The sequence below is a fragment of the Triticum aestivum genome, chromosome 5A (assembly GCF_018294505.1).
Source record: "Triticum aestivum cultivar Chinese Spring chromosome 5A, IWGSC CS RefSeq v2.1, whole genome shotgun sequence".
Taxonomy (NCBI): domain Eukaryota; kingdom Viridiplantae; phylum Streptophyta; class Magnoliopsida; order Poales; family Poaceae; genus Triticum; species Triticum aestivum.
Window position 1 is genome coordinate 296,165,764 of NC_057806.1, and position 16,465 is coordinate 296,182,228.

A 16,465-nucleotide genomic window follows, 5' to 3' on the forward strand; every position below is an offset into this window, starting at 1 on the left:
AGCTTCTGGTTGCATCATATACAACTCTTCTTTAAGAAATCCATTAAGGAATGCAGCTTTGTTTATCCATTTGCCAGATTTCATAAAATGCGGCAATTGCTAACATGATTTGGATAGACTTAAGCATAGATATGAGTGAGAAACTCTCATCGTAGTCAACATCTTGAACTTGTCTAAAACCTTTTTGCGACAATTCTAGCTTTGTAGATAGTAACACTACTATCAGCGTCCGTCTTCCTCTTGAAGATCCATTTATTCTCAATTGCTTGCCAATCTTTGGGCAAGTCAACCAAAGTCCACACTTTGTTCTCATACATGGATCCCATCTCAGATTTCATGGCTTCAAGCCATTTTGCGGAATCTGGGCTCACCATCACTTCTTCATAGTTCGCAGGTTCATCATGATCTAGTAGCATGACTTCCAGAACATGATTACCGTACCACTCTGGTGCGGATCTTACTCTGGTTGATCTACGATGTTCAGTAGTAACTTGTTCTGAAGTTTCATGATCATCATCATTAGCTTCCTCACTAATTGGTGTAGGTGTCACAGAAACCGGTTTCTGTGATGTACTACTTTCCAATAAGGGAGCAGGTACAGTTACCTCATCAAGTTCTACTTTCCTCCCACTCACTTTTTTTGAGAGAAACTCCTTCTCTAGAAAGGATCCATTCTTAGCAACGAATGTCTTGCCTTCGGATCTGTGATAAAAGGTGTACCCAACTGTCTTCTTTGGGTATCCTATGAAGACACATTTCTTCGATTTGGGTTTGAGCTTATCAGGATGGAACTTTTTCTTATAAGCATTGCAACCCCAAACTTCAAGAAACGACAACTTTGGTTTCTTGCCAAACCATAGTTCATACAGTGTCATCTCAACGGATTTAGATGGTGCCCTATTTAACGTGAATGTAGCTGTCTCTAATGCATAACCCCAAAATGATAGTGGTAGATCGGTAAGAGACATCATAGATCGCACCATATCTAATAAAGTACGGTTATGACGTTCGGACACACCATTACACTGTGGTGTTCTAGGTGGCGTGAGTAGTGAAACTATTTCACATTGTTTTTAACTGAAGGCCAAACTTGTAACTCAAATATTTTACTTCTGCGATCATATCGTAGAAACTTTTATTTTTCTTACGATGATTCTCCACTTCACTCTGAAATTCTTTGAACTTTTCAAATATTTCAGACTTGTGTTTCATCAAGTAGATATACTCATATATGCTCAAATCATCTGTGAAGATCAGAAAATAATGATACCTGCCACGAGCCTCAATATTCATCGGACCACATACATCAGTATGTATGATTTCCAACAAATCTGTTGCTCGCTCCATTGTTCTGGAGAACGGAGTCTTAGTCATCTTTCCCATGAGGCATGGTTCGCAAGCATCAACTAATTCATAATCAAGTGATTCCAAAATCCCATCAGCATGGATTTTTCTTCATGCGCTTTACACCAATATGACCTAAACGGTAGTGCCACAAATAAGTTGCACTATCATTATTAACTTTGCATCTTTTGGTTTCAATGAATATGTGTATCACTATGATCGAGATCCAACGAACCATTTTCATTGGGTGTGTAACCATATATGTAAACAGAACAACAATTTATTTTCTTACTTAAATGAATAACCGTATTGCAATAAACATGATCAAATCATATTCATGCTCAACGCAAACACCAAATAACACTTATTTAGGTTCAACACTAATCCCGAAAGTATAGGGAGTGTGCGATAATGATCATATCAATCTTGGAACCACTTCCAAGACACATCGTCACTTCACCCTTAACTAGTCTCTGTTCATTTTGCAACTCCCGTTTCGAGTTACTACTCTTAGCAACTGAACTAGTATCAAATACTGAGGGGTTGCTATAAACACTAGTAAAGTACACATCAATAACATGTATATCAAATATACTTATGTTCACTTTGCCATCCTTCTTATCCGCCAATCACTTGGGGTAGTTCCGCTCCCAGTGACCAGTCCCTTTGCAGTAGAAGCACTTAGTCTCAGGCTTAGGACCAGACTTGGGCTTCTTCACTTGAGCAGCAACTTGCTTGTTGTTCTTCTTGAAGTTCCCTTTCTTCCCTCTGCCCTTTTCTTGAAACTAGTGGTCTTGTCTACCATCAACACTTGATGTTTTTCTCGATTTCTACCTTCGTCAATTTCAGCATTACGAAGAGCTTGGGAATCATTTTCATCATCCCTTGCATACTATAGTTCATCACGAAGTTTTACTAACTTGGTGATGGTGACTAGAGAATTCTATCAATCACTATCTTATCTGGAAGATTAACTCCCACTTGATTCAAGTGATTGTAGTACCCAGACAATCTGAGCACATGCTCACTAGTTGAGCGATTCTCCTCCATCTTTTAGCTATAGAACTTGTTGGAGACTTCATATCTCTCAACTCGGGTATTTGCTTGAAATATTAACTTCAACTCCTGGAACATATCATATGGTCCATGACGTTCAAAAACGTCTTTGAAATCCTGATTCTAAGCTATTAAGCATGGTGCACTAAACTATCAAGTAGTCATCATATTGAGCTAGCCAAACGTTCATAACGTCTGCATCTGCTCCTGCAATAGGTTTGTCACCTAGCGGTGCATCAAGGACATAATTCTTCTGTGCAGCAATGAGGATAATCCTCAGATCACGGATCCAATCCGCATCATTGCTACTAACATCTTTCAACACAATTTTCTCTAGGAACATATCAAAATAAACATATGAAAGCAACAATGCGAGCTATTGATCTACAACATAGATATGCTAATACTACCAGGACTAAGTTCATGATAAATTAAAGTTCAATTAATCATATTACTTAAGAGCTCCCACTTAGATAGACATCCCTCCAATCCTCTAAGTGATCACGTGATCCAAATCAACTAAACCATGTCCGATCATCACGTGAGATGGAGTAGTTTCAATGGTGAACATCACTTTGTTGATCATATCTACTATATGATTCACGCTCGACCTTTCGGTCTCCGTGTTCCGAGGCCATATCTGTATATGCTTGGCTCGTCAAGTATAACCTGAGTATTCCGCGTGTGCAACTGTTTTGCACCAGTTGTATTTGAACGTAGAGCCTATCACACCCGATCATCACGTGGTGTCTCAGCACGAAGAACTTTCGCAACAGTGCATACTCAGGGAGAACACTTCTTGATAATTAGTGAGAGATCATCTTAAAATGCTACCGTTAAACTAAGCAAAATAAGATGTATAAAAGATAAACATCATATGCAATCAAAATATGTGACATGATATGGCCATCATCATCTTGCGCCTTTGATCTCCATCTCCAAAGTACTGTCATGATCTCTATCGTCACCGGCATGACACCATGATCTTCATCATATTGATCTATATCAATGTGTCGTCATGTGGACGTCTCGCCAACTATTGCTCTTGCAACTATTGCTATCGCATAGCGATAAAGTAAAGCAATTATTTGGCGCTTGCATCTTATGCAATAAAGAGACGACCATAAGGCTTTTGCCAGTTGCCGATAACTTCAACAAAACATGATCATATTATACAAAAACTTATAACTCATCACGTCTTGACCATATCACATCACAACATGCCCTGCAAAAACAAGTTAGACGTCCTCTACTTTGTTGTTGCAAATTTTACGTGGCTGCTACGGGCTTAGCAAGAACCGTTCTTACCTACGCATAAAAACCACAACGATAGTTTGTCAAGTTGGTGTTGTTTTAACCTTCGCAAGGACCGAGCATAGCCACACTCGGTTCAACTAAAGTTGGAGAAACTGACACCCGCCAGCCATCTGTGTGCAAAGCACGTCGGTAGAACCAGTCTCGCGTAAGCGTACGCGTAATGTTGGTCCGGGCCGCTTCATCCAACAATACCGCCGAACCAAAGTATGACATGCTGGTAAGCAGTATGACTTATATCGCCCACAACTCACTTGTGTTCTACTCGTGCACAACATCAACGCATAAAACCTAGGCTCGGATGCCACTGTTGGGGAATGTAGTAATTTCAAAAATTTCCTATGCACACGCAAGATCATGCTGATGCATAGCAACGAGAGCGGGAGTGTTCTCTATGTACCCTCATAGACCGGAAGCGGAAGCGTTAGCACAACGCGGTTGATGTAGTCGTACGTCTTCACGGCCCGACCGATCAAGCACCGAAACTACGGCACCTCCGAGTTCTAGCACACATTCAGCTCGATGACGATCCCCGGACTCCGATCCAGCAAAGTGTCGGGGAAGATTTCCGTCAGCACGACGGTGTGGTGACGATCTTGATGTTCTACCGTCACAGGGCTTCGCCTAAGCACCGCTACAATATTATCGAGGATTATGGTGAAGGGGGGCACCGCACACGGCTAAGAGAATGATCACGAAGATCAACTTATCTCTATGGGGTGCCCCCTGCCCCCGTATATAAAGGAGTGGAGGAGGGGAGGGCCGGCCCTCTCTATGGCGCGCCCTAGGGGAGTCCTACTCCCACCGGGAGTAGGATTCCCCCTTTCCTAGTTCAACTAGGAGTCCTTCCAAGTAGTAGGAGTAGGAGATAAGGAAGGGGAAGAGGGAAGAGAAGGAAGGAGGGGGCGCCGCCCCTCCCCCTAGTCCAATTTGGACTAGTCAATGGGGGGGCGCGCGGCCTGCCTCTCCCTCTCCCCTAAAGCCCAATAAGGCCCATATACTTCTTCCCCCGTATTCTCGTAGCTCTCCGGTACTCCAAAAAATATCCGAACCACTCGAAACCTTTCCGATGTCCGAATATAGTCGTCCAATATATCGATCTTTACGTTTCGACCATTTCGAGACTCCTCGTCATGTCCCTGATCTCATCCGGGACTCCGAACTCCTTCGGTACATCAAAACTCATAAACTCATAATATAACTGTCATCGAAACCTTAAGCGTGCGGACCCTACGGGTTCGAGAATAATGTAGACATGACCGAGACACGTCTCCAGTTAATAACCAATAGCGGAAACTGGATGCTCATATTGGCTCCCACATATTCTACGAAGATCTTTATCGGTCAGACCGCATAACAACATACGTTGTTCCCTTTGTCATCGGTATGTTACTTGCCCGAGATTCGATCGTCGGTATCTCAATACCTAGTTCAATCTCGTTACCGGCAAGTCTCTTTACTCGCTTCGTAATACATCATCTCGCAACTAACTCATTAGTTGCAATGCTTGCAAGGCTTATGTGATGTGCATTACCGAGAGGGCCCAGAGATACCTCTCCGACAATCGGAGTGACAAATCCTAATCTCGAAATACGCAAACCCAACATGTACCTTTGGAGACACCTGTAGAGCTCCTTTATAATCACCCAGTTACATTGTGACGTTTGGTAGCACACAAAGTGTATCTCCAGCAAACAAGAGTTGCATAATCTCATAGTCATAGGAACATGTATAAGTCATGAAGAAAGCAATAGCAACATACTAAACGATCGGGTGCTAAGCTAATGGAATGGGTCATGTCAATCACATCATTCTCCTAATGATGTGATCCCATTAATCAAATGACAACACATGTCTATGGTTAGGAAACATAACCATCTTCGATCAACAAGCTAGTCAAGTAGAGGCATACTAGTGACGTTTAGTTTGTCTATGTATTCACACAAGTATTATGTTTCCGGTTAATACAATTCTAGCATGAATAATAAACATTTATCATGAAATAAGGAAATAAATAATAACTTTATTATTGCCTCTGGGGCATATTTCCTTCACTTGTGGGAGTTGAAGTTCCTCTGGTTCACTATGTTGGCGACAGAAGTCCCTTCAGCCCCTTTTTCGTGTGAGTCCTTAGCCCTCCAATTCTGCTCAACACTCAGATGGCCAATGACATCCTCCACTGAGAATTCACACCTCTGATGTTTCAGAGTGGTGGCAAAGTTCCTCCAGGAATTAGGGAGCTTAGCGATTATGCAGCCCGCGACAAACTTGCCCGGCAAATCGCACTTGAGAAGCTCAAGCTCCTTAACGATGCATATTATCTCATAAGCCTACTCCAGTACAGGACGGTTTTCAACCATCTTGTAATCGTGGAACCACTCTATAATATACATTTCGCTCCCAGCATCGGTGGCCCTGAATTTAGATTCCAGCACTTCCCACAAGTCCTTGGCAACACACACATGTAAATATGCGTTGACCAATTTATCTCCGATCACGCTCAGAAGTGCTCCGAGAAATATGACGGTAGCCTCCCTGAACTCCTTCTCTTGTTCAGGAGCAATCATCGCATGGAGACACCGGCGACCCAGAACATGTTCATAGCCATGCCATAAAGTGGTCTTAGTCTGCCAACGCTTAATGTATGTACCGGTAAACTTATCCGGTTTCAGTTCAGCGGCAAAGCCACTTGCCGAAAAATTCCTACACATAATAGGTTTTTTGATTGCTGAGTAAATAGGCATTTTTTGATTAATATAATCCACGATTAAATTACTAGCATGGCATTGACAGAATAATCGCATACTGATATTCAATCATGCAAGCACATACTATGCTAATTGTAGACAGATCTACGTATAATGCTAGCATGGCTAAATAGAAAACAGTAGGAGCGGGATAAATGAGTTATACCCTCCAGTAGGCCATGCAGAGGTTGCGGCGGCGGTGGCAGCAGCAGCGTCCTCGGTGGCCTTCTTTTCGGCCTCGAGCTTCTCAGCGGCGAGACAGTCAGTGTCGGACTAAGACATGGTGATGGTGAAGGCGATGCGGACATAGAGGAAGCAGACGAGCGGAGGCGAGCAGTCGCTTCCCAAAAACCTATTCGCACCTCTCCCGTACAGGATCCGGAGAGGCGGGGTTTCAGAGACCTGCTCTCCCGTCGACCGTGTACGCGACGGACGGGATGGATGAGGGAGTCCTGGATTAAGGGGTCCTCGGGTGTCCGGACTATTTGATATGGGTCGGACTGATGGGTCGTGAAGATAAAAGCAGAAGACTTTCCCTCGTATCCGGGTAGGACTCCTATGTGTGTGGAAGGCAAGATTGGTGTCCACTTATGTTATTTCCTTCCCCCACAAACCGACTCTGTATAACCCTAGGCCCCTCCGGTGTGTATATAAACCGGAGGATTTAGTCTGTAGAGACTATCAGAATTCTCATAGGCTAGACAGCTAGGGTTTAGCCATTATGATCTCGAGGTAGATCAACTCTTGTAACCCCTATATTCATTGAATACAATCAAGCAGGATGTAGGGTTGTACCTGTTGGAAATATGCCCTAGAGGCAATAATAAAATGGTTATTATTATATTTCCTTGTTCATGATAATTGTCTATTGTTCATGCTATAATTGTGTTATCTGGAAATCGTAATACATGTGTGAATACATAGACCACAACATGTCCCTAGTGAGCCTCTAGTTGAGTAGCTCGTTGATCAATAGATGGTTACGGTTTCCTGACCATGGACATTGGATGTCATTGATAACGGGATCACATCATTACGAGAATGATGTGATGGACAAGACCCAATCCTAAGCATAGCGCAAGATCGTGTAGTTCGTCTGCTAAAGCTTTTCTAATGTCAAGTATCTTTTCCTTAGACCATGAGATTGTGCAACTCCTGGATACTGTAGGAATACTTTGGGTGTTCCAAACATCACAACGTAAATGGGTGACTATAAAGGTGCACTACAGGTATCTCCAAAAGTGTCTGTTGGGTTGGCACGAATCGAGACTGGGATTTGTCACTCCGTATGACGGAGAGGTATCTCTGGGCCCACTCGGTAAGACATCATCGTAATGAGCTCAATGTGACAAAGGGTTGGTCACGGGATGATGTGTTATAGAACAAGTAAAGTGACTTGCCGGTAACGAGATTGAACGAGGTATTGGGATACCGACGATCGAATCTCGGGCAAGTAACGTACCGATTGACAAAGGGAATTGTATACGGGATTGCTTGAATCCTCGACATCATGGTTCATCCGATGAGATCATCGTGGAACATGTGGGAGCCAACATGGGTATCCAGATCCCGCTGTTGGTTATTGGCCGGAGAGTTGTCTCGGCCATGTCTGCATGGTTCCCGAACCCGTAGGGTCTACACACTTAAGGTTCGATGACTCTAGGGTTATTAGGAAGACTTGTATGTGATTACCGAATGTTGTTCGGAGTCCCGGATGAGATCCCAGACGTCATGAGGAGTTCCAGAATGGTCCGGAGGTGAAGATTTATATATAGGAAGTTGTCATACGGTCACCGGAAAGGTTCGGGGGCATATCGGTATTGTACTGGGGCCACCAGAGGGGTTCCGGGGGTCCACCGGGAGGGGCCACCTCTCTCGGAGGGCCTGATGGGCCGTAGAGGAAAGGGAACCAGCGCCAAGTGGGCTGGGTGCACCCCCCCTTGGGCCCATGCGCCTAGGGTTGGGGGGGACCCTAGAGGGGGCGCCCCCCTTGCTTGGGGGGGTAAGCCACCCCCTTGGCCGCCGCCCCCCTCTAGATCTCATCTGATCTAGAGGGGGCCGGCCCCCTTCCTCCTTCCCCTATAAATAGAGGGGCAAGGGGAGGGCTGCATAACACATCAAAGGCGCAGCCCCTCCCCTCCCCAACACCTCTCCTCCTTCGTTAAGAGCTTGGCGAAGCCCTGCCGGAGTACTGCCGCTCCACCACCACCATGCCGTCATGCCGCTGTTGGAGCTCTCTTCCTCAACCTCTCCCTCCTCCTTGCTGGATCAAGGCGCGGGAGACGTCTCCGCTCCGTACGTGTGTTGAACACGGAGGTGTTGTCCGTTCGGCGCTAGGATCGTCGGTGATTTGGATCACGTCGAGTACGACTCCATCAACCCCGTTCTCTTGAACGCTTCCGCTCGCGATCTACAAGGGTATGTAGATGCACTCCTCTCCCTCTCGTTGCTAGATGACTCCATAGATTGATCTTGGTGATGTGTAGAAAATTTTAAATTTCTGCTACGATCCCCAACAGTGGCATCATGAGCTAGGTCTATGTGTAGTTTCTATGCACGAGTAGAACACAAGTTGTTGTGGGCGTCGATTTTGTCAATTTATTTGCCATTACTAGTCTTATCTTGATTCGGCGGCATCATGGGATGAAGCGGCCCAGACCGACCTTATACGTACACTTACATGAGACTGGTTCCACTGACTGACATGCACTAGTTGCATAAGGTGGCTAGCGGGTGTCTATCTCTCCCACTTTAGTCGGATCAGATTCGATGAAAAGGATCCTTATGAAGGGTAAATAGAAATTGGCATATCACGTTGTGGTTTTGGTGTAGGTAAGAAACGTTCTTGCTAGAAACCTATAGCAGCCACGTAAAACTTGCAACAACAATTAGAGGACGTCTAACTTGTTTTTGCAGCATGTGTCGTGTGATGTGATATGGCCAAAAGGATGTGATGAATGATATATGTGATGTATGAGATTGATCATGTTCTTGTAATAGGAATCACGACTTGCATGCCGATGAGTATGACAACCAGCAGGAGCCATAGGAGTTGTCTTAATTTATTTATGACCTGCGTGTCAAAATAAATGTCATGTAATTACTTTACTTTATCGCTAATCGTTAGCCATAGTAGTAGAAGTAATAGTTGGCGAGACAACTTCATGAAGACACGATGATGGAGATCATGATGAAGGAGGTCATGGTGTCATGCCGGTGACGATGATGATCATGGCGCCCCGAAGATGGAGATCAAAAGGAGCAAAATGATATTGGCCATATCATGTCACTATTTGATTGCATGTGATGTTTATCATGTTTTACATCTTATTTGCTTAGAATGACGGTAGCATAAATAAGATGATCCCTCGCAATAATTTCAAGAAAGTGTTCCCCCTAACTGTGCACCGTTGCTAAGGTCCGTTGTTCCGAAGCACCACGTGATGATCGGGTGTGATAGGTTCTAACGTTCACATACAACGGGTGTAAGCCAGATTTACACACGGAATACACTTAGATTGACTTGACGAGCCTAGCATGTACAGACATGGCCTCGGAACACGGAAGACCGAAAGGTCGAACATGAGTCGTATAAAAGATATGATCAACATGAAAATATTCACCGATGATGACTAGTCCGTCTCACGTGATGATCGGACACGGCCTAGTTGAAAGCACAAGTGCTCCCTGGGTGGTTTTGGTAATTAATGTCAACATATCTCTTGTTGGACTAACACTTTTACCTAGGATATTTCAGATAAGTTCAACAATGGAGTGGCATGGACTAGAGGATGTGGAACCCCTTCAAGATGCTAAGGACAAAGGATTGGTTCAAGCTTCAAGATCAAGACTCTACATTTTATATTTTAGTGATCCAAGATCACATTGAGTCTATAGGAAAAGCCAATACTATCAAGGAGGGATGAGGTGTTGCTTAATGGCTTGCTTGCTCAAAGTGCTTAGTGATATGCTCCAAAACCCTCAACTACCTTCCCACATCCACATTTGACCTAAACCAAAAGTCAAACTCGGCCCCACCAATTCTTTCTATACGAAGCCACCGAGTTCAGTTAACATAGCCACTGCCAGAAACCCTAATCAGTTCGGTCTCACCGATGGGATATAGGTCTCACTGAGATGGGCTTGCAAATTCTCTGTTACCTGTTGCAATATTTTCGGTCCCACCAAGATATGCAATCGGCCCCATCGAGTTTGCTTGGCCAACTCTTTGTTTCGCTTATTACCCAAATCGGTCCCACCGAGTTTGAGTAATCGGTCAAACCGAGTTTGAGTAATCGGTCAAACCGAGTTTTGGTTTTACCCTAACCCTAGCACATCGGTTCCACCGAGTTGAACTAGTCGGTCCCACCGAAAATCCTAACGGTCACTAGGTTTGCTGAATCGGTCCGACCGAGTTTAACCATTCGGTCCCACCGAGTTTGGCAAATTGTGTGTAACGGTTAGATTTTGTGTGGAGGCTATATATACCCCTCCACCCACTCTTCATTCGTTGAGAGAGCCATCAGAACATACCTACACTTCCTATACACATTTTCTGAGAGAGAACCACCTACACTTGTGTTGATGTCAAGATATTCCATTCCAACCATATGAATCTTGATCTCTAGCCTTCCCCAAGTTGCTTTCCACTCAAATCTTCTTTCCACCAAATCCAAATCCTGTGAGAGAGAGTTGAGTGTTAGGGAGACTATCATTTGAAGCACAATAGCAAGGAGTTCATCATCAACACACCATTTGTTACTTCTTGGAGAGTGGTGTCTCCTAGATTGGCTAGGTGTCACTTGGGAGCCTCCGACAAGATTGTAGAGTTGAACCAAGGAGTTTGTAAGGGCAAGGAGATCGCCTACTTCGTGAAGATCTACCGCTATTGAGGCAAGTCCTTCGTGGGCGACGACCGTGATGGAATAGACAAGGTTGCTTCTTCGTGGACCCTTCGTGGGTGGAGCCCTCCGTGGACTCGCGCAACCGTTACCCTCCGTGGGTTGAAGTCTCCATCAACGTGGATGTACGATAGCACCACCTATCGGAACCAAGACAAAAACCTCTGTGTCTCCAATTGCGTTTGAATACTCCAAACCCTTCTCTTTACATTCTTGCAAGTTGCATGCTTTACTTTCCGCTGCTCATATACTCATTGCATGCTTGCTTGATATGTATTGTGTTTTTAAACTTGTTCTTAAACTCCACTTAAACTTTAGAATATTAAAAACTGCAACTTTTGGCAATTAGTGTCTAATCACCCCCCCTCTAGACACCTCTTCTCGATCCTTTCAATTGGTATCAGAGCACTGGTCTCCATTGCCTTGGTTTAAACACCATTGGAGGAAGATGGATGTGCCTACTTTGGGGAGTCTTAGACATAGAGTGCCTATTCTTGATGGAGAGTATTTTCATGAGTGGAAAAATGAAATGCTTGAGATTTTCAATGAATATCATTTGAACAAGTACATTACTAGCCCTTGTGCACCTCATGTTGATCCTTTGCACCCTACCCTAGATGAAGATATTGACATGATTCACAATCTTAGAACTGTTAATCTTATCACTAGAGGCTTGCCTAGAAACTTGATTGGATGTTTGCCGACTCTTAAGTGTGCCTACACCATATGGAAATTTCCTGAGGAACTCTTTCCTAATTACTCCTTGAAAGATCTAGATGAAATCCTCCATAAGTCTATTGCTTTGATTAAGATGAGTTCCAATGATCCCAAATTTGGTGACTGCTTATTTGAGCTTACTGATCTTACGAGTGCCAAAGGAGATGTTGGAATCATTAGCAATATCATTTCCAGAGCTATTAGAATTCATAAAGATAACTATAGAAATGATCATTTATCTAATGAATTGCCCTCTCTAGGAATTGATCAATCACAAGATGATGAACATGAATACTCGGATGATGATGATGATGATGATGATGATGATGATGACGATGATAGTGACCATAATATCGATGATGCGATGAGACACTTTGGTCTTATGGCAAATCTTTGCGGCTACATGGGTGGAGGAAAGGAATGGGTCCTTGATAGTGGATGCACTGGTCATATGACCGGAGATAAAGACATGTTCCGTGAGCTTGCTGAAAATGATGGCCCTCGAAAGTATGTCACTTTTGGTGATAATTCAAAGGGTAAGGTGGTTGGCCTTGGTAAGGTGGCCATCTCACATGATAGCTCCATACAAAATGTCATGCTCGTTGAATCTCTTGGCTACAACTTACTTTCAGTATCTAAACTTGTTGATTTCGGTTTCAATGTCCTATTTACTGAAGTAGACTGCCAAGTGTTTCGTAGAGATAATCATAAAATGGTCTTTACCGGTATACGTAGAGGAGATCTTTACATTGTTGATTTCACTAAAAAGTCTCAACCTAAAACTTGCTTAATTGCCAAATCTTCTAAAGGCTGGTTGTGGCATAGAAGACTAGGTCATGTTGGTATGCGAAATCTTGATAAGCTTATTAAAGGTGATCATATCCTTGGAATAAAAGATGTCATATTTGACAAGGATAGACTTTGTAGTGCTTGTCAAGCAGGGAAACAAGTTGGAGGAAGTCACCGCGCGAAGAACATCATGACCACAAGAAGACCACTCGAGCTACTTCACATGGATCTCTTTGGTCCAAATGCCTACAAGAGTCTCGGTGGTAACTCATTTGGTCTAGTCATAGTTGATGATTTTTCAAGATTTACGTGGGTGTTCTTTCTTGATGACAAATCGCAGGTCCAAAAGATCTTCAAAAACTTCGCTAGGAAGGCCCAAAATCAGTTTGACGTGAAGATCAAGAAGGTTCGGAGTGACAACGGAACGGAGTTCAAGAACGCAAATGTGGACACCTTTCTTGACGAAGAAGGGATTTCACACGAGTTCTCGGCTACGTACACACCTCAACAAAATGGAGTTGTTGAAAGGAAGAACCGGACTCTTATCGAGATGGCAAGAATGATGCTTGATGAGTACAAAACGCCAAAGCACTTTTGGGCGGAAGCGGTTGAGACAGCTTGTCATGCAATAAATCGCTTGTATCTTCACAAGCTACTCGGCAAGACGGCATACGAGCTCCTCACTGGTAACAAACCCCAAGTTGGATACTTTCGAGTATTCGGCTCAAAGTGCTACATTCTTGATAAGCATCGTCGTTCTAAATTTGCTCCTAAATCTCATGAAGGTTTCCTACTTGGTTATGGCTCAAACTCTCACACTTACCAAGTCTACAACAATTTCACCCGAAAGGTTGAAGAGACGGTAGATGTGAAGTTTTGATGAATCTAACGGCTCGCAAGTAGAGCAATTGCCAATTGATGTAGGAGACAAAGACCCTTTGGAAGCAATTCAAGACTTGTCCATTGGCAAGATTCGTCCAACGGAAGTGAAGGAGAGTACCTCGTCCGTCCAAGTGGAAGCTTCTACCTCACGACAAGGTGAACCAAGAGTTGATACGGAAGCATCCACAAGTGGGACACACCAAGATGAAGAAAACGAGGAAGCGCACCAAGATGAACATCAACAACCTCCTTCTCCACCACGACAAGAGAACAACAACGTCAACAATGAAGAAGGCCAAGAAGAAGCACAAGATGAAGAGGATGTTCCACCCCGACCCAAGCAAAAGATTTCACGAGTTCGATCAAGAATTGCTAAGGATCATCCCGTCGAGCAAATCTACAATGATATCCAAACCGGGAGAATCACCCGCTCTAAAACTCATTTAGCTAACTTTTGTGAACATTACTCATTCATCTCTAGCATTGAACCTGTGAAGGTTGAAGAAGCATTGGAGGATCTGGATTGGATAAACGGTATGCATGAAGAGCTACACAACTTTGAGAGAAATCAAGTGTGGACATTAGTCGAGAAACCCGACAACAACCACAACATCATTGGTACCAAATGGGTGTTTCGCAACAAGCAAGATGAAGATGGACAAGTGGTTCGCAACAAAGCACGTCTCGTCGCCCAAGGCTACACACAAGTTGAAGGTATGGACTATGGTGAGACATATGCTCCCGTTGCTAGACTTGAGTCCATTCGCATCTTACTTGCTTATGCTAATCACCATAATATCACCTTGTACCAAATGGACATTAAGAGTGCTTTTCTAAATGGCAAAATCGAAGAGGAAGTTTATGTTAAGCAACCTCCCGGCTTCGTCAATCCTAAGAAACCTAATCATGTTTACAAACTTCACAAAGCCCTTTATGGTCTTAAACAAGCTCCTAGAGCATGGTATAAATGCTTGACCAAGTTCCTTATTGAAAAAGGCTTTGAAATTGGTAAAATTGATTCTACTCTTTTTACTAAAAGGGTTAATGGAGAACTATTTGTGTGCCAAATTTATGTTGATGATATCATATTTGGTTCAACTAACCCTCATTTTAGTGAGAAGTTTGGAAAGCTAATGTTGGAGAAGTTTGAGATGTCTATGATGAGTGAACTCAAATTCTTTCTCGGTTTGCAAATCAATCAAACTAAGGAAGGTACCTTTGTCTCTCAAACGAAGTACACCAATGACTTATTCAAGAAGTTCAATATGCAAGAATGCAAAGGTATGACTACACCCATGCCTACTAGTGGACATCTTGATTTGACCAAAGATGGTGAACCGGTTGATCAAAAGGTTTATCGCTCTATGATTGGTTCATTGTTATATCTATGTGCCTCTCGTCCCGATATTATGCTAAGTGTGTGCATGTGTGCACGATATCAAGCTGCTCCTAAAGAATGCCATCTTAAGGCTGTGAAAAGGATAGTGAGATACCTAATCCATACACCAAATTTTGGCATTTGGTATCCTAAGAGGTCCTCTTTTGATCTTGTTGGCTACTCCGATTCGGACTATGCCGAAGACAAGGTTGATAGAAAGTCCACTTCGGGTACTTGTCAATTCCTTGGTAGATCTCTTGTGTCTTGATCTTCCAAGAAACAAAACTCGGTATCCTTATCCACCACCGAAGCGGAATACATTGCCGCTGGTTCATGTTGCGCTCAATTACTTTGGATGACCCAAACTCTTAAAGATTATGGGATATATGTGAAACATGTCCCATTTCTATGTGACAATCAAAGTGCTATTAAGATTGCTCACAATCCCGTGCAACATTCTCGGACTAAGCATATTGAAGTTCGTCATCATTTCATTCGAGATCATGTTGCAAAAGGGGACATTAACCTTAAGCATGTCCGCACCGATAAGCAATTGGCGGATATATTCACTAAACCACTTGATGAGAAAGTGTTTTGCAGGTTGAGAGGTGAATTGAACATCATTGATGCTTCAAACTTGGAGTAGGAACTCCATTTGATACATGCGGGGCATGAGCCTATGACTAATCCTCGATATTTCTCTTATGATGTTATTCATATGTCTTGGATATATTTGTACCTTGCATGTTATCTAACCCGTGTAGGTACTTGGTTGAATCTAAATATATGAGATTGCAATTCACTCACATCTTGAGCAATATCTACATCACCAAGTCTCTACACAATGGTGGTTGAAGACAAGGAAGCACGAAACCATTCAAACATATCCTTTGGCAAATTCCATGATGAGTCTCATGATTGTCATTTTTGATACACAAGTGCTCTTCCTTGCAAAGCTAACCCATGTAGGTAGATGAACTCAAACTCCAAGTGGTGCTCCCAACCCTTGATGAAGTACATCAACCTTGAGCAACCCACACAAGTTCAACTACATGAACAAGATCAACACCACCACCCAAGGTATGTTATTCCATCTTAGAGAAGCTTTACTCCAAGTCATGAGTCAAAGCAACTCGACAAGATGTGAATACATCAAAAGGCTTAAATGAAAAATGGTAACCCCATTTTGAGCTTAAACGATGAGTATGACCTATGATCAAGTGCTCTCACTTGACTCCTAAGTCAATATACTCTAACATAGGTGACTTTGTCACCGACCATTTCTAAATGAAGTTCTCTAATGTTTCTCTCTGCTTTTGCATTTGCATATTTGTTTC